Consider the following 20,654-nt stretch of genomic DNA (forward strand, 5'->3'; position numbering starts at 1 on the left):
AGAGATCAAAAAATATATACAGACTAATGAAAATGACAATACGACATATCAGAATCTATGGGACGCAGCAAAAGCAGTGATAAGAGGGAAGTTCATATCACTTCAGGCATATATGAACAAACAAGAGAGAGCCCAAGTGAACTACTTAACTTCACACCTTAAGGAACTAGAAAAAGAAGAACAAAGAAAACCCAAAACCAGCCGAAGAAAGGAGATAATAAAAATCAGAGCAGAAATAAATGAATTAGAGAACAGAAAAACTATAGAAAAAATTAATAGAACAAGGAGCTGGTTCTTTGAAAAGATCAACAAAATTGACAAACCCTTGGCAAGACTTACCAAGGAAAAAAGAGAAAGAACTCATAGAAACAAAATCCAAAATGAAAGAGGAGAAATCACCACGGACACCGTAGATATACAAAGAATTATTGTAGAATACTATGAAAAACTTTATGCCACTAAATTCAACAACCTAGAAGAAATGGATAAATTCCTAGAACAATACAACCTTCCTAGACTGAGTCAAGAAGAAGCAGAAAGCCTAAACAGACCTATCAGTAGAGAAGAAATAGAAAAAACCATTAAAAACCTCCCCAAAAATAAAAGTCCAGGCCCTGACGGGTATACCAGTGAATTTTATCAAACATTCAAAGAAGACTTGGTTCCTATTCTACTCAAAGTCTTCCAAAAAATTGAAGAAGAAGCAATACTTCCAAACACATTTTATGAGGCCAACATAACCCTCATACCGAAACCGGGCAAGGACAGCACAAAAAAAGAAAACTACAGACCAATATCTCTAATGAATACAGATGCTAAAATACTAAACAAAATACTAGCAAATCGAATACAACAACATGTTGAAAAAATAATACATCATGATCAAGTGGGATTCATCCCAGAATCTCAAGGATGGTTCAACATACATAAAACGGTTAATGTAATACACCATATCAACAAAATAAAGAACAAAAACCACATGATCTTACCAATAGACGCAGAAAAGGCTTTCGATAAAATACAATACAATTTTATGGGTTTTTTTTTCATTTTTCTGAAGCTGGAAACAGGGAGAGACAGTCAGACAGACTCCCGCATGCGCCCGACCGGGATCCACCCGGCACGCCCACCAGGGGCGACGCTCTGCCCATCCTGGGCGTCGCCATGTTGCAACCAGAGCCACTCTAGTGCCTGAGGCAGAGGCCACAGAGCCATCCCCAGCGCCCGGGCCATCTTTGCTCCAATGGAGCCTTGGCTGCGGGAGGGGAAGAGAGAGACAGAGAGGAAAGCGCGGCGGAGGGGTGGAGAAGCAAATGGGCTCTTCTCCTGTGTGCCCTGGCCGGGAATCGAACCCGGGTCCTCCACACGCTAGGCCGACGCTCTACCACTGAGCCAACCGGCCAGGGCAATTTTATGTTTAAGACTCTCAACAAAATGGGTATAGAAGGAAAATATCTCAACATGATAAAGGCCATAGATGATAAACCATCAGCTAACATCATATTAAATGGCACTAAACTGAAGGCTTTCCCCCTTAAATCAGGAACAAGACAGGGTTGTCCACTCTCTCCACTCTTATTTAATGTGGTACTAGAGGTTCTAGCCAGAGCAATCAGACAAGACAAAGAAATAAAAGGCATCCATATCGGAAAAGAAGAAGTAAAGGTATCACTTTTTGCAGATGATATGATCCTATACATCGAAAACCCCAAAGAATCCACAAAAAGACTACTAGAAACAATAAGCCAATACAGTAAGGTCGCAGGATACAAAATTAACATACAGAAGTCAATAGCCTTTCTATATGCCAACAATGAAACAACTGAGAAGGAACTCAAAAGAATAATCCCCTTCACAATTGCAACAAAAAAAATAAAATACTTAGGAATAAACATAACAAAGAATGTAAAGGACTTATATAATGAAAACTATAAACCATTGTTAAGGGAAATCGAAAAAGATATAATGAGATGGAAGAATATACCTTGTTCTTGGCTAGGAAGAATAAATATAATCAAGATGGCTATATTACCCAAAGCAATATACAAATTTAATGCAATTCCCATCAAACTTCCAATGACATTTTTAAAAGAAATAGAGCAAAAAATCATCAGATTTATATGGAACTATAAAAAACCCCGAATAGCCAAAGCAATCCTAAAGAAAAAGAATGAAGCTGGGGGCATTACAATACCTGACTTCAAACTCTATTATAGGGCCACGACAATCAAAACAGCATGGTATTGGCAGAAAAATAGACACTCAGACCAATGGAACAGAATAGAAAGTCCAGAAATAAAACCACATATATATAGTCAAATAATTTTTGATAAAGGGGCCAACAACACACAATGGAGAAAAGAAAGCCTCTTCAATAAATGGTGCTGGGAAAACTGGAATGCCACATGCAAAAGAATGAAACTGGACTATAGTTTGTCCCCCTGTACAAAAATTAACTCAAAATGGATCAAAGATCTAAACATAAGACCTGAAACAATTAAGTACATAGAAGAAGACATAGGTACTCAACTCATGGACCTGGGTTTTAAAGAGCATTTTATGAATTTGACTCCACAGGCAAGAGAAGTGAAGGCAAAAATTAATGAATGGGACTACATCAGACTAAGAAGTTTTTGCTCAGCAAGAGAAACTGATAACAAAATAAACAGAAAGCCAACTAAATGGGAAATGATATTTTCAAACAACAGCTCAGATAAGGGCCTAATATCCAAAATATACAAAGAACTCATAAAACTCAACAACAAACAAACAAACAATCCAATAAAAAAATGGGGAGAGGATATGAACAGACACTTCTCCCAGGAAGAAATACAAATGGCCAACAGATATATGAAAAGATGCTCATCTTCTTTAGCTATTAGAGAAATGCAAATCAAAACGGCAATGAGGTAACACCTCACACCTGTTCGATTAGCTGTCATTAGCAAGACAGGTAATAGCAAATGTTGGAGAGGCTGTGGAGAAAAAGGAACCCTCATCCGCTGTTGGTGGGAATGTTAAGTAGTACAACCATTATGGAAGAAAGTATGGTGGTTCCTCAAAAAACTGAAAATAGAACTACCTTATGACCCAGCAATCCCTCTACTGGGTATATATCCCAAAAACTCAGAAACATTGATACGTAAAGACACATGCAGCCCCATGTTTATTGCAGCATTGTTCACAGTGGCCAAGACATGGAAACAACCAAAAAGCCCGTCAATAGATAACTGGATAAAGAAGATGTGGCACATATACCCTATGGAATACTACTCAGCCATAAGAAATGATGACATCGGAACATTTACAGCAAAATGGTGGGATCTTGATAACATGATACGAAGCGAAATAAGTAAATCAGAAAAAACCAGGAACTGTATTATTCCATACGTAGGTGGGACATAATAGTGAAACTAAGAGACATTGATAAGACTGTGGTGGTTATGGGGGGGAGGGGGGAATGGGAGAGGGAAAGGGGGTGGGGAGGGGCACAAAGAAAACAAGATAGAAGGTGACAGAGGACAATCTGACTTTGGGTGGTGGGTATGCAACATAATTGAACGACAAGATTACCTGGACTTGTTATCTTTGAATATATGTATCCTGATTTATTGATGTCACCCCATTAAAAAAATAAAATTATTAAAATAATAATAATAATAATAATAAAATAATAACTAGGTCAGGCAGTTTCCCAAGCAGGACTATCCTGGTCACCCTACCTATAAGGGTGTAATGCCGGTGGCCAAGGCCAGGCAGATTCACATTGGATTTGGGCAGATGGTAGAAAAACTGCAGAGCTGGAAAGGGTTGGGCCATTTCATTTAATAAAATCTCACAATGGCGGACAAGCACACAGGCAGGGGAAACCGCTTCTCAGGCAAACAGACAGCAAAATGGCCCTTTACAGTGATGGGCAGGCAGTCCTCCATCCGCAATCCCCCATCTCTCAGCTCTCTCAAGTGCAAGCACCTATAGCCTTATATGGACTATGCACACGGGCCTCTGCCACATGCTCACGCACTAATCAAGAAAAGTGCTTGCAGCTGGCAACCCCGCGAGCAAGCCTAACACAGCTGCCCCACATTCCACCCCTTTAGGGTGGCTCACTTCACAATCTACATGACATCAGAGACTAAAGCATCAGCAAAAGTTACACAACAATTACAATAATTAAAAAGGTGTCCTTCACAGTGTCTCCCTGAGCACTCTGCCCAAAGTGCAAACTGGAGGCCCTTCTCTAGCCCCCGACTCCACAGCAGGTGGGAGGCCTGTACAGTCCAAGGCTGTGTTCATAAGACCCTTAAAAGTGTCCTTGGTACATCTCTCCAACTGGACGGCAGCAACTTCCTGGCGCAGGAGGTCGTCCACCGGAGCTGCCCCTCCACCCCGCATCGAGGTCTCTCCTTCAAAATCCGGAGTACTGTCCACAAGCGGTGTGTCCATCAAGTAAAAAAGCCAGTGCCTCCCTCCTGTTGCAGTCTCTGCTTTAAGAGTCCATTATACTGCTCAATGATACCAGCAGCCTGGGGGTGGTAGGCAACATGGTATTCCCAGTTCACCCCTAGGTCTTGAACCCATTGCTTCACCATAAAACCAGTTAAATGGGTACCATTGTCACTGTCAAGGACCACCAGCCACCCATACACAGCACTCAGGTGATCCAGAGCCTGTATGACTGCCCTTTGGTCTGGGTTACAAGCAGGGTAAGCAGCAAGCAGCCCGGTGGCAGTAGCTACCCAAGTGACTGCATACTGGTACCCTTCTGACTTTGGTAAGGGTCCAATGTTGTCTATCTGCAACTGTGTCAGTGGAACACGACCCCTCTGGACCTGTCCAGGTGACACCAGTGGTCTCCGAAGGTGCTCCTTGGAACATACTGCACATTACTCACAGGCTGCAAGTACCTCTGCACAGGACACAGGCAAGTTCCACGCCTTAATCGTAGCCCACATAGTTTTCTGTCCCGCATGGAGCAGACGCTGGTGGACGTGACAATGCCACGTCACCTACAGGTGCAGTCTCCAACCATCGCATCCTTGTCACAGGGCATGCCCCTCCAGGATGGGCTGGAGGGGCATGCCCTGTGACATGATATACTGTCACCTACTTCTGGTGTCCTATTTCCCATAAGTCCTGCCACATGGGCTGACCCCATAGCAGACAGTGCATTACCATCCACTGGTTAATGTGCCAAGTAGCAATCCAAAGGGTCAGTCCACGATAGACAGCCCAGCTGTCAGGGAAAATCACCAGAGGTGAAGTTTTATTATAGGCAACTAGCCATATGGCTCTTAATTTCCCCCATTGGCTGCTTTGGCCTTTACCCGTGTCCATCCAAATAGTCTCAGTGGCTGGATGGAAAGCTATGGCTGTTCACTTGGCAGGTTGGCCCCTGATGGAACCATCAGTATACCAGGCATCCTCGGGGATGGGCACCCACCCCTCCTGGTAGGGACTGACTTCAGGTTCTGCCTCCTGAGCCCCAGCTGCACCTGACTCTAAGGTCACATTGGTGACAGGAACCAAGACTTCCTGCAGTTCTGCTCTCAATGGGCTGGTGCTAAGAGCACACAGCATTGTTGTAAGTATGCACCCCACTTGGCCAGGGTGGAAGTTTGGGCTATACCACTACGTGGTTTGGTTGCCCAATCTCTCATCCATCCTGCAATAGGGTATGTTGTCTTGACTGTAACTGGTGTTGTGGTTGTAATACTGTCAGTGGCCAGGAAGGCAGCATACACAGTTGCCAGCTGCTTCTCTACTAATGAGTAACAAACTTCAGCACCTTTCCACAACTGGGACCAAAACCAAACAGGTTGCCATAAACACTCTGTCTGTTGCCACAAGCCCTATCCAAACCCCTCCGAGGTTACATGGACATCCAGCTCACAGGGCCTGGCAGGATCAAACACACTCAAGGCCTGTGCCACCTTAACAGCTCTCTTTACTGCTGCAAATGCACCTTGTGCCTGCTCAGTCCAGTACCAGTGACCCCCTTCCAAATAAGGTTGTACAAGGGGCGTAGTAACTGAGCCAAATGGGGTATGAATGCTCACCAAGACCCCAACAGACCTAGGAATTCCTGTAACTGTTTCACTATAGTGGGCACGGGGTATGCTTGGATCTTATCTATAACTTATCAGGGATAAACTTTGTCTTACCTGACCAGACAACCCCCAGGAATTTAATAGATAACCCAGGTCCTGGTAATTTGCCCTCATTGACCATCCAGCCACACACTTTCAAATGGGATAGCAGGGTAGGGACTGCTTGCTCCAATTCTGGAAAAGAATTACTAGTTAGCATAATGTCATCAATATAATGATACATACAAATTACCTCTGGTTGTTACCATTTAGCCAGGTCAGCAGCAGCCACCAGCTCATGACATAAGGTGGGGCTATGCAAATAGCCCTGTGGTAATACTATAAAGGTCCATTGTCTCCCTTCCCAACTGAAGGCAAATGAGTCTTGACTCTCTGCAACTATATCAATAGAGAAAAGGCATTGGCCAAGTCTGCCACTAAGTGGTATGTCCTCAACTCATGGCTTAACCCAGGGGTCCCCAAACTTTTTACACAGGGGGCCAGTTTACTGTCCCTCAGACCATTGGAGGGCCGGACTATAAAAAAAACTATGAACAAATCCCTATGCACACTGCACATATCTTATTTTAAAGTAAAAAAAACAAAACAGGAACAAATACAATATTTAAAATAAAGAACAAGTAAATTTAAATCAACAAACTGACCAGTATTTCAATGGGAACTCTGGGTCTGCTTTTGGCTAATGAGATGGTCAATGTCCAGTCAATATTTGTCACTGCTAGCCATAACAAGTAATATGATGTGCTTCTGTAGCTTCCGGAGCTGTGACGCGTGCGTCCCGTGTCACCGGAAGTAGTACTGTATGTGACGCCACGCTTTGCATCTGCATCCTGTGCTCCTCTCACTGACCACCAATGAAAGAGGTGCCCCTTCCGGAAGTGCGGCGGGGTCAGATAAATGGCCTCAGGGGGCTGCATGCAGCCCACGTGCCATAGTTTGGGGACCCCTTGCTTAACCAATCCATCAAGTTAGCTATTGAGGGAACAGCAGCATGCAAAGGGGGAACAACTTTATTAAGTTCCCTATAATCCATTGTCATTTGCCAGGTTCCATCTGATTTGCACACAGGCCACACTGGGGAACTGTAAGAGTTGTGTTATGGGGATTGATAATACTCAGAGAGCAGGAGTGGTATATATGGAGGAGCAGGATCAGTGGTCACCATCCTCAGAGACCACTCACTGCCCAGTCTGAACTTGGACATTCTGCCTGGACAGGACCACCGATAAGTGTTCTGCTCATGAAGGCTGAAAAACAGGTTTCAGACACTTGTGGGATCATGGAAAGGAAGTTCATTTCACTACACAACCAAGCCAGGCCCAGATGCTGACGGACTTCGCAAGAGATGAGAAGGATCCGTGCTGGATTCCAGGACAAACTTACACCTGCTCAGAGGAAGCCACATGCCACAAACCCAAGAGGTCCTGGAGAAGAAACCATGGCCTTTTTATGCTCTGGGTCTGGCTCACCCTGGGCCACAGGAGGAACCTGGGGTCTGAAGAGATAGCCGTTCTTAGAGCTTGCTGGCCATGCTGACCGGGTGTGAAGACATTTTAGACTCCAAGCCTCATCCTTCAAGCTCCCAGGACAGAGCCTCAGAGGTGAAAACACCTCCCAGTTGTTCTCATTCTCCAAATGGCTGTGTTTTATGATCTGTTAAGTCTGAGGGGGGGAGGCATTCCTCCAGCTGTGGAGTTATCCCAGCTGACAGCACTGCAGATGGTGATTTATGACCTGCTGAGTGCCAGTAGCACGTTCAGCTCTGCGCAGGGCTCCTGGGAGGAGCCCGGGGCACTGCACCACATCCCAGGTGTGACCTCCACAGACACCCTCCAAGCTAAAGCTCCTTCATCTGGATCCATGGCTCCCATGTGCTGGATCTGCCTTCAAGTTCTGCCAGCTATTGGCCTGCTGTCCCAGTCACTGAGAGAGGTTAATGGTCCTTTAGCAAGTTTCTGAACATTGTTTCATTTCCTTGAGATTCTTTGGCTTAAGTGACAGCCTCCCAAGCTGAAAGCCCTGTGGGCAGCCATTCCAGGCCTCAGACTTCTGCCACCTTGCCAGCCTGAGAAGCTCACTTAGTGACCTCAAAGGAGACTTTGCCAGCTCCCCCACTTCCAGACCTGGATGTGGTAGGATGCGGTAGGAGGTGGGGCAGGGCTCGGTGGAAGGAAACCATTTAGATGTGGTGGTAAAGGGTCTGGTCTGGGCCTGGTCCAATGGACCCCCTCCTTCCCTCTTTGAGAGTGCACATTCCACCCTCTCACAGTTCACCTGTAATTCCTCTCACCCTCAACGCGTCTCGGAACTCTGGGTCAGCCTCCATTGGAGACGGGGTAGACAGCCTGAAGTGTTGAGCACTGGTGCTTCCAGTCCCACTTCTCAGTACAGGAAGCCACGGGCCAAGCCACAGGTGCTGGAGTCAGTAGGGCTCTGTGGGGTGAGTGCTGCTAGCACATGAATGACCTGTGCACACAGGAAATGCCAGGAGAGCATGTTTCTGCTGGATGGAAGGCTTCTTTTCAGCTCCAAATCCAGGCAGAAAGTGACTCAGCAAGAGACCTTGAATTCCCCTTCACACCACACACACATGACCCTCACGATCCTCCTCCTCTGTGCAAGAGGGGACCCTGCACTCCTCAGGAGAGCTGAGGACTGGGCACCAGGTGGAGGGAAGAGAGCTGCAGCACTGGCTCTGACTGTGATGGTGTATGGCTTAGAGTTTCTGTCTTCAGACAAGGACCAACAAGCTTCTCTCCCTCTGGAGTTTCCTGTGAGCTTCAGATGAGGCGATGGACCAACATACAGGCTCTCAGCTAGAATCTGGTTCTGGGAAGCACAGTCTTACCCATGTGACAGGCGCCTCTCTCCCTGACAGATCTCGAAGAAGTACCAGTATTCAAGTAGTATTTAGGGTTAGGAGGAACTCTCTATTACCCATTCTTTTTATTTTTTATTAATTTTTTTATTGATTTGAGAGAGAAAGAGAGAATGGAGGGGAGAGAAGAGAGAGAAGCATCAACTCGTTTCACTTAGTTGTCCATTTAGTTGTGCATTCATTTTTTGCTTCTTGTACGTGCCCTGACCAGGGATCAAACTCATGATCTCAGCATGCTGGGACAATGCTCTATTTATTGAGCATTGCTGCCCATTATTATAAACAGTCACTCACTTAGCCAATGTTTCTGGGTTCTAGAAATACAGTAAGCACTGACAATCCAAAATAGATGTGAGAAAGCTGGAAATACATTTGACCAAGAGTACTTCAGAAGTCAGTGCAGGCGACCTCAGAGAGGCTGCAACTAGGCTTCAGACCACCACAATAAAGCAAATGTCTCAGTAAAGCAAGTCACATGTTGGGGGATTTTGTTGTTGTTTTTGCTCAGTGCATATAAAAGTTGTGTTAACACTATACTGTACATACCTTCTTTTTGCTAAAAAATGCTAACCATCACCTGAGCCTGCTGGGAAAATGGCCCTGATGGATTTGCTGGACAAAGGTTGCCACAGATCTTAAATTTGTAAAAAGTTCCATAAAGCTAAGTGCAAAAAAATGAGATATGCTTGTAATAAAATTATTGCCATAACAATAAACTTGTAAAATTGTGGGAATTCTCCTCAGGTGAGAGGTGGATTTTTTGCTCAGAAGAAATTCCCCTGGATGATTAGAGAATAACTGTTCTGAGGGAGATGTGCCTGTTCTTGGTCCTGCCCGGCACTGGTCTCCTTCTGTCCCAAGGCACCGGGGGTTAGGAAGAAGAGAGTACATGACCAAGAAAGAGACATATGAAAGCTCATCCTAGCAATTAGGTTCCAACATCGTGCCCACATCCTTCCTTCTCAACAGCCAGGGACACAAGGATGGCATGTGTTCAAGATGCACTGAAATGTCTCTGGCCCTGGGAGAGTCATTATGCTGGGTGGGCTTCAGAATCTTCCAGCCTGTGAAAGAGTGAGCAGCCACTTCTACCAAAAGGAATGCCCACAGTCCAGCTTCCTCTCTCAGGAAGAGCACACATACAAACTGTCAGTGTAGCGACTTAGTATGAAGGGAGAAAAGGGTGTTGGGAGATGGACTTAAATATTATTTTTATTGATTTTAATTTATTGTGTTTACATAGATTCTAGTGTTGCCTGAATGCATCTTCACTCCCCCATATTCCCCTCAACATCCCCCCTGCACCCTTCCCCATACTGCCTTCCCCCCTTCCCTTCAGGTTTATCTCATCCTATCAGTCCCTTCCCTCTGTCCCCTTTCCCTCTGTCCTCTTTCCCTCTGGTCCCTTTGATCTCTCCTCTGTCTCAATTCCATTCCTCAGTTCACTTGTTCATTGGATTCCTCAAATGAGTGAGGTCATATGATATTTTTCATTCTCTGCCTGGCTTATTTCACTTAACAAAATAGTTTCCAGGTCCATCCATGTTGTTGCAAAAGGTAAGATTTTCTTCTTTTTTATAGCCCCATAGTATTCCATAGTATATATGTACTACAGCTTTTTAATCCACTCATCCACTGACAGACACTTGGGCTGTTTTCAGATCTTCGCTATTGTGAACAATGCTGCCATAAACATGGGGGTGCATTTCTCCTTTTGAAACTGTGCTATGGTGTTCTTGGGGTATATTCCTAATAGTGGTATAGCTGGGTCAAAAGGCAGTTCGATTTTCAATTTTTTGAGGAATCTCCATACTGTTTTCTACAGTGGCTGCACCAGTCTGCATTCCCACCAGCAGTGCAGGAGGGTTCCCTTTTCTCCACATCCTCACCAGCACTTATTCTGTGTTGTTTTGTAGATGAGCGCCATTCTGACTGGTGTGAAGTGACATCTCATTGTGATTTTAATTTGCATTTCTCTAATGATTACATTGGGGAACAAAATTTTCGTTGCATCCACAAAAACACTTGTTCTTACCTAAGTCGAGTGTGCTGATCTCAAATCTGACATTAGTTTTTCTCTGTAAGCTACAGGTATTTTTACAATTTAATATTTTAGGTTTTCATCTTATTGTAAAATTTTCAACATTTAGTTTAACATAATGAAGTAGAATGTCTTCTTGGGCATCATTTTTGTGAAAATATAATAATTTATATAATGCAGTAAATACACTAATACACTAAAAGACATGATTGCATCAGAATTTGTCTACAATTTTAAAATAGAACATATTAAAACACTTATTTTAATCATAAAATTTGCACAAAACTTATTTAAATTCTATTCAGACAAAAATTTGCGTTTGTAGCTCTTGCATTTGTGTACTTGTTGAGGACAATCTCATCTGATGCTCCAGAAGTAGTTTGATCATCACTAACAGCTCCAAGATTTTCAGGAAACTTATCAAAGTGACTGTTCAGGAAGTGAATCTTAATGCTCATGTTACATCCAATGTCATGGAAAGCCAACAGCATCCCTTGAACCAGAAGTTCATAGTTTTCTGCTTTTTTGTTACCAAGGAAGTTCTTTGTAACCACCACAAAAGACTGCCATGCTGCTTTCTCCTCCTTATTCATCTTCCTGGCAAATTCTTCATCATGTATTAGGGTTCGATTTGAGGTCCATTGAATATACCTGTTTTTATCTTCTCAAAAGACAAGGCAGGAAAAGCAGAAATAATATGTTCAAAGCATTCACTTTCTCTATTTAAAGCCTGAACAAACTGCTTCATTAAGCCAAGTTTGATGTGAAGTGGGGGAAAAATGATCCTGTCTTGATTAACTACAGGTTCATTCACAATATTTTGCATCCCTACTTCCAGAGCTTCACGTTTCGGCCACTATGTCCAGTGTTTCTCCTGAGCTCGGCTGTCCTACAAACACAGAAAGCAAGGATAATTTGTGAAACCTCTCTGTTGTTCTAGCAGGAAATTTACCATTTTAAGATCCACACAAATGATCCAGTTATGCTCCTCATACTTCAGAAAGTCAAGGACAATTTTTATGTCATTATAATCTTCTTGCAGATGAGTTGAATAACCAGTTGGAACTGCTGCATAAACATTACTGTTGTGTAGGAGAACACATTTCAGACTTCGTTTAGAGCTGTCAAGAAATAGCCACCATTCTGTTGGACTATAAGTGGTAACACCTACCTGGCTGAGAAAACTACTGATATCATGACAGTAAACAAAGTGTTTTTCTTTGGAAAAAAATCCACAAAAATTTGTTCACACTTCCTGAAATGGGATACTTTAGCTGACCAGTGAAGTACATTCTTTTCTTGAAGCCTGGAGGCTAATAACTCAGCTGCTTTCTTTGATAGGCCCAAATCTCTTACTCATTCAATTCAGGTTGGCTAAACTGCTGAGGGGTTAATGACTGCTTGGCATCAGAAGAAGACCCTTCAGATTCTACAACCATTTCCTCATGCATCTTATCAAAATACACTTGTTCACCATGTTCACTTTCTTCATCCTTAGAAGAAATAAAACCATTGAAAACTGGAACAGGGAGTGTCTCAGAGTGTGGAATAGGTCATATTGCTGAAGGAATATTAGGATATGCGATCATATGCTGTTTTTTCTTGCCGATGCCCTTTGTATGGATCAGACAGAAATAACAGTCACTGCTATGGTCCTTAGGTTCACGCCAAACTATGGGAATACCACAAGGCATTCCTTTGTGTTTTCCTTTTGTCTAGTCATGAAGCATTTCCTCACAATTATGACACACAATATGAGGAGCCCAGTTCTTGTCTTGATCGCCAAGAGGAACTTGAAAATAGGCAATATATGCATGTGTCACAAATGATAAAATATTGCGCCTTTGACATTGAAGTGTGTAACAGCCACATATATAACAGAAGGTGTCAGGACTATTCTTACATTTATGCCTACTCAAAGAAGCCATGATTCAATCTTAAAACAAAATAAGAGGGTGTTTTTATCAGATAATAAATTTTTACATTTAAAAACAACTACAATTATGTAAAAGTGATGTTTGTAAAACATTAATTGCCTTGTAGTGTGTTCAGTCCAAGAGTCCTTGCCTTTTAACTCCAATTTAGAAACCAATGCATGCCATTAACTGTAACAAAAAAAATTAAAATTGCATAAAAACATGCACCAAAAAACAGATTTCAGATTTGGAATCAGCGATGCAGAGATATATAGAAATAGTTCTAAAACCTCATGCAACGGAAAACAAAAAAAAAAAATTGTTCTCCAGTATTAGTGATGTTGAGAATCTTTATTATATGTGGCTTAAGTGTCTGTTTGTCGCCGATAGCTTATTGGTTGCTTGCATAACTGAACTAGCCAATGGGGTGAAGTTGCCACGGCATTCAAATAGTCCCGCCTTCTGGCATGCCACCTCACAAATTGAGGTTAAAGATTGGAGCAATTATTATGCTGTTAAGAAGTCTTAACACCAGAAGGGGTCTTTGCAATGGTACAAGACTAGAGGTTCTCCAATTGAAAAATAATGTCATAATAGCTAAGTCTTTGACTGGCTCCTCTAAAGGTGAAATACATGTCATTCCAAGAATTGATTTGGCTCCATCCCAAACAGGGTTGCCGTTTCAATTGAGACGTAGACAATTTCCTGTAAAACTTGCCTTTGCTATGACCATCAATAAGTCTCAGGGCCAAATGCTTAAGCGTGTTGGCATTTTTTTACCTGAGCCTGCATTTGGACACGGTCAACTTTATGTTGCCTGTTCAAGAGTTCGTGAGAGAACAGATGTAAAATTAAAAATAATTGACGGTCCTCTGCAAGGCGAGCTTAAAAATGATGGAAAGATCTACACAAGAAATGTGTACAAAGAGATCTTTGACATGTGAATTAACATTTTATTATTTAAATCACCTTTATTTATTGAGCTAGCGGTGGCTCTTAAGAAATGTACCGCCAGTGGTTTCCTTCATTGCACTCTACTTTAAGCAATTAAGCAAGTAGAAGGGGGAAACCCCGTGGGGCAGTAAGCAAAGGGGCATCCTCGCCGCCTGCCCTGGGTAATTCAGTTTGAATTAGCAGACACCTTTGCACAAATCATTTTAATTACAATTTATAATATCTAGAACAGTGGTCGTTTTGTATGACCGCTGGGCTTTCTAGTTTTTTCATATGCCTATTGGCCATCTGTATGTCTTCTCTGGAGAAGTGTCTATTCATTTCTTTTGCCCACTTTTTTATTGGATTGTTTGTCTTTCTGGTGTTGAGTTTTACAAGTTCTTTGTAAATTTTGGTTATTAACCCCTTATCAGAAGTATTGTCAAATATGTTCTCCCATTGTGTAGTTTGTCTTTTTATTCTGTTCTTATTGTCTTTAGCTGTACAGAAGCTTTTTAGTTTGATATAGTCTCATTTGTTTATCTTGTTTTTTATTTCACTTCCCCGTGGAGATAAATCAGCAAATATATTGCCCTGAGAGATGTCAGAGAGCTTACTGCCTATATTTTCTTCTAAGATGCCTATGGATTTATGGCTTACATTTAAGTCTTTTATCCATTTTGAGTTTACTTTTGTGAATGGTGTGAGTTGGTGGTCTAGTTTCATTTTTTTGCAGGTAGCTTTTCAATTTTCCCAACACCATTTGTTGAAGAGGCTGTCTTTACTCCATTGTATGCTCATAGCTCCTTTGTCAAATATCAGTTATCTATAAAGGTGTGGGTTTATTTCTGGGTTCTCTGGTCTGTTCCATTGATCTATATGCCTGTTCTTATGCCAGTACCAGGCTGTTTTGAGTATAATGGCCTTGTAGTATAACTTGATATTCAGAGAGTGTGATACCTCCCACTTTATTTTACCTTTTCAAGATTGCTGAGGCTATTCGTGTTCTTTTTGGTTCCATATAAATTGTTGGAATATGTGTTCTAGATCTTTGAAGTATGTCATTGGTATTTTAATTGGTATTGCATTGAATTTATAAATTGCTTTGGGTAATATAAACATTTTAATGATGTTTATTCTTCCTAACCATAAGCACAGTATATGCTTCCACTTGTTTTTATCTTCCCTGATTTCTTTTATCAATGTTTTATAATTTCCCAATACAAGTCTATAATCTCCTTGGTTAAATTTACACCTAGGTACTTTATTTTTTTGGTTGAATAGTGAAGGGGATTGTTTCCTTAATTTCTCTTTCTGACAGTTCATTGTTGGTGTAAAAAATGCCTCTGATTTCTTGGAAACAACCCATGTGTCTGTCAGTGGATGATTGAATTAAAAACTGTGGTACATATACATAATGGACTACTATGAGGTCATGAAAAAGAAGGCAATATTATTTTTTGTGATAATATGGATGGAACTGGAAACTACTATGTTAAGTAAAATAAGCCAGGTAGAGAAAGAAAAATATCATATAACCTGAATCATATAAGAAATCTGGTGAACAAAATGAACTGAGGAGCGAAATACAGACTGAGGCCGGATCAAAGGATCCAGAAGAAAAGCAGGCAGAGGGAAAGAGGATGATAGGGTGATAGGATGGGATGAGAGCAGAAAAGCAAATCCTGGAGGGAATGTGGTGGGCGTTACGGGGAGGGAGGCTGGGAGATGTACTGGGAAACATGGGTGACGTTAGAATCTATGTAAACACAATAAACTAATAAAAAAAAAACAAAGACAGTTCAGTGTTCTCATTCTTAGAAATGGAGAGAAGGTTCTCATGGTTATAAAAGAAAGAAACAAAAATGTGTTTGCCTTATAAGACATTGTGAAGTGCAGCAGGAAATTGAAAAGTTTACAATAGTTATAAAGAAACAACATCAGCAACAAATTTCAGAAAGATGAAATGAGACAGTTAAACATTCTTTCTCTTGTTAGCTGGTCTTCAAATAAAATGACTAAACACTGAAAATAAAAATGCCTCTGATTTCTGAGTATTAATTTTATATCCTGCCACCTTGCTGAATTCATTTATCAGGTCCAGTAGTTTTTTGACTGAGACTTTAGGGTTTTCTATATACAATATCATATCATCTGCAAATAATGATAGTTTTACTTCTTCTTTTCCAACTTGAATGCCTTTTATTTCTTCTTCTTGTCTGATTGCTGTGGCTAAAACTTCCATTACTATGTTGATTAAGAGTGGTGAAAGGGGGCACCCCTGCCTTGTTCCTGATCTTAAGGGAATTGCTTTTAATGTTTTCCCATTGAGTATGATATTGGCTGTGGGTTTGTCATAGATGACCTTTACCATATTGAGGTATGTTCCCTGTATTACCACTTTGCTGAGAGTTTTGATCATGAATGGGTGCTGAATTTTATCAAACGCTTTTTCTTCATTTATTAAAATTATCATGTGGTTTTTATCCTACCTTTTGTTTATGTGATGAATCACATTGATTTGCAAATATTGTACCAGCCTTGCCTTCCCAGAATAAATCCCACTTGATCAATATGTGATTTTTTTTTCATATATTGCTGGATCCAGTTTGCTAATATTTTGTTGAGAATTTTAGCATCTAAATGCATCAAGGATATTGGCCTATAATTTTCTTTCTTTTTGTTGTCTTTGCCTGGTTTTGGAATCAGAATTATGCTTGCCTCATAAAAGGAGCTTGGAAGTCTTCCTCCCTCTTGAATTTTTTGAAATAGCTTGAGAAGGATAGGAGTTAGTTCTTCTTTGAATATTGGGTAGAATTCACTTGTGAAGCCATCAAGCCCAGGACTTTCCTTTCTTGGGAGTTTTTTTTTTTGTTTGTTTGTTTTTTTTTTGTTTTTTTTTTTTATATATAATTTTATTTTTTTAATGGGGTGACATCAATAAATCAGGATACATATATTCAAAGATAACAAGTCCAGGTTATCTTGTCGTTCAATTATGTTGCATACCCACCACCCAAAGTCAGATTGTCCTCTGTCACCTTCTATCTTGTTTTCTTTGTGCCCCTCCCCACCCCCTATCCCTCTCCCATTCCCCCCTCCCCCCCCCCCGTAACCACCACACTCTTGTAAATGTCTCTTAGTTTCACTATTATGTCGCACCTACGTATGGAATAATACAGTTCCTGTTTTTTTCTGATTTACTTATTTCGCTTCGTATCATGTTATCAAGATCCCACCATTTTGCTGTAAATGTTCCGATGTCATCATTTCTTATGGCTGAGTAGTATTCCATAGTGTATATGTGCCACATCTTCTTTATCCAGTCATCTATTGATGGGCTTTTTGGTTGTTTCCATGTCCTGGCCACTGTGAACAATGCTGCAATAAACATGGGGCTGCATGTGTCTTTATGTATCAATGTTTCTGAGTTTTTGGGATATATACCCAGTAGAGGGATTGCTGGGTCATAAGGTAGTTCTATTTTCAGTTTTTTGAGGAACCACCATACTTTCTTCCATAATGGTTGTACTACTTTACATTCCCACCAACAGTGTATGAGGGTTCCTTTTTCTCCACAGCCTCTCCAACATTTGCTGTTACCTGACTTGCTAATAACAGCTAATCGAACAGGTGTGAGGTGGTATCTCATTGCCGTTTTGATTTGCATTTCTCTAATAGCTAAAGAAGATGAGCATCTTTTCATATATCTGTTGGCCATTTGTATTTCTTCCTGGGAGAAGTGTCTATTCATATCCTCTTCCCATTTTTTTATTGGATTGTTTGTTTGTTTGTTGTTGAGTTTTATGAGTTCTTTGTATATTTTGGATATTAGGCCCTTATCTGAGCTGTCGTTTGAAAAAATCATTTCCCATTTAGTTGGCTTTCTGTTTATTTTGTTATCAGTTTCTCTTGCTGAGCAAAAACTTCTTAGTCTGATGTAGTCCCATTCATTAATTTTTGCCTTCACTTCTCTTGCCATTGGAGTCAAATTCATAAAATGCTCTTTAAAACCCAGGTCCCTGAGTTGAGTACCTATGTCTTCTTCTATGTACTTAATTGTTTCAGGTCTTATGTTTAGATCTTTGATCCATTTTGAGTTAATTTTTGTACAGGGGGAGAGACTGTAGTCCAGTTTCATTCTTTTGCATGTGGCTTTCCAGTTTTCCCAGCACCATTTATTGAAGAGGCTTTCTTTTCTCCATTGTGTGTTGTTGGCCCCTTTATCAAAAATTATTTGACTATATATATGTGGTTTTATTTCTGGACTTTCTATTCTGTTCCATTGGTCTGAGTGTCTATTTTTCTGCCAATACCATGCTGTTTTGATTGTCGTGGCCCTATAATAGAGTTTGAAGTCAGGTATTGAAATGCCCTCTTGGGAGTTTTTTGATAACTGTTTTGATCTCATTTGTTGTAATTGGTCTGTTTCAGTTTTCTGATTCTTCCAGATTGATTTTTAAAAGATTATATGTTTCAAGGAATTTGCCCATTTCATCTAGGTTGTCTAGTTTTTTGGCATACAGTTCTTCATAGTATTTTCTTACAATATTTTGTATTTCTGTTGTGTTGGTTGTTATTTCTCCACTCTCATTTCTAATTGTATTTATTTGAGTCCTCTCTCTTTATTTCTTGGTGAGTATGAGTAATGGTTCATGGATCTTGTTTACCTTTTCAAAGAACCAGCTCCTGATTTCATTGATCCTCTGTATTGTTTCTTTAGCCTCTACGTCATTTATTTCCACTCTGATATTTATTATTTCCTTCCTTCTACTACTTCTAGGCTTTACTTGCTGTTCTTTTTCTAGTTTTTTTAAATGCAGAGTTAAGTTGTTTATTTGAGCTTTTTTAGCTTCTTAAGGTATGCCTGTAATGCTATGAACTTCATTCTCAGGACTGCTTTTGTTGTGTCCTAGAAATTTTGAGTTGTTGTATGCTCATTATCATTCCTTTCTAGAAATTTTTTTATTTCTTCTTTGATCTCATTGTTAACCCATTCATTATTTAATAACATGCTATTTAGTTTCCAAGTGTTTGAGTATTTTTCAGTTTATCTGTTGTGGTTGATTTCTTAGTTTCATGCCATTGTGATCAGAGAAAATGCTTGATATGATTTCAATCTTCTTAAATTTGTTGAAACTGCTTTTGTGCCCTAACATGTGGTCTATCCTAGAGAATGTACCATGAGGACTGAGAAGAAGGTACATTGGTACCTTGAGATATGAACAGACCGACATATAAAATTTTTAAGGTATGAGCTGCGACTCGGTCCATACTTTTGTTTGAGATCCGAGCAAAATTCTAAGACACAAGTCATGATTCAGGACACTGTCGCTAGTTGGTGTGTTGGCACATGGGTCCAGTATCAGCAGTTTGATATACGAGTTGACTTGACTTACGAGCTTGGTTATATGACAAATTATATTCATATCTCAAGGTATTACTGTATATTCTGCTGCTTTAGGGTAAAAGGTTCTGAAAATATCTATTAAATCCTGTTTGTCTAGTGTGTCCTCTAATATTTTAGTTGAGTCTATTATTTCTATGCAGGCAAATATATAAACAAAAGTTCAATATTTACACAAACTACTGCATAGTCTTTTTGCATTGGCTACATAACTCTAGAACAATGCTCAACTATATTGATAACAGGAGGTATTGTTGTTTTGTTAATGGGAAAACTATTCTTTCACTCCAAATATGATGTTGCTATGAGTTTCTAAAAAAATGTTCTTTATCACATTAAGTTTCAGATATGGTTGCATTAGAGCTCTTTTAAGAGTCCTTCTAATTCCTATTGTCTATTAGCTTGTTTTCATCTGTGTCTGATGACAGATCACTGTCTTCAACAATGAGCACAAAAACAAGTGCAAAAAATAGGAAATTCAAGTAAAAAAAAAATCTCCAACCACTGTATAAGCTGCATCTAGTTTTTAGACCCCAAGTTTTTCAGGTAAAAAGGTGTATCTTATACATGGGGAAATATGGTACTCTATAGAGCAATCCATCACCCCACTGAATACCACTGACCTGTTTTTATTTAATGAATACCTTCCAAATCTTCTAATTCACTTACTTAAAGTTCTAGACAACATAGAAAAAAATAAATTCTTCCCATAAATTAAGAAAAATTAAGTAGAAAATTAAACATTTTTTGTGTTAGAGTTGTTTCCTTTGAGATTTTTCAATAAAAATAAATCACTGAAATGACCTTTGAATAGTAAATGTAAACTAAATTGAAAATTCACCAATGTTTTACACAGATTGAGGTAAAAGGTTCAAAGAAAAAAATTACTAAGGCTTATAAGCAAATAAAATCTACAGTGTTTATTTCTGAAAAGCTTTGGTCTAACAAATAAGTCCACCAAGCACATACAACTTTTAAAATATGTATTTAAAGTTGAAAGTTAATAAACACATATATGTTTATATGTAAATATTTTAAATTTTCCCTAAATAAGCATTAAAGTGTCAATGGGAGTTTCCTATTCATATTCTAGGCAAAAATTGATTTATTGTTGGTATGAAACCTAGCATTTCAATTTTTAATAGTTTTCAATTTGAAATTCACTTTCCAAAAATAAAATGAAAACAAATGCAATCCATATTCCCATATTTACTTATCTAATTTCCTTAAAGACACTAAAAATTAGTCCAGCTATAAAAAATATGAGGCACATATTAAAGAAAGACCTGCTCACTATCAAAAATTATAGAATTTTTCTTTACAAGAATATTTTATGGCCCAAATAATAAAAATACAACAGGCAATACAT

Source organism: Saccopteryx leptura, chromosome 9 (assembly GCF_036850995.1).
Source record: "Saccopteryx leptura isolate mSacLep1 chromosome 9, mSacLep1_pri_phased_curated, whole genome shotgun sequence".
In the NCBI taxonomy this organism is placed as follows: Eukaryota; Metazoa; Chordata; class Mammalia; order Chiroptera; family Emballonuridae; genus Saccopteryx; species Saccopteryx leptura.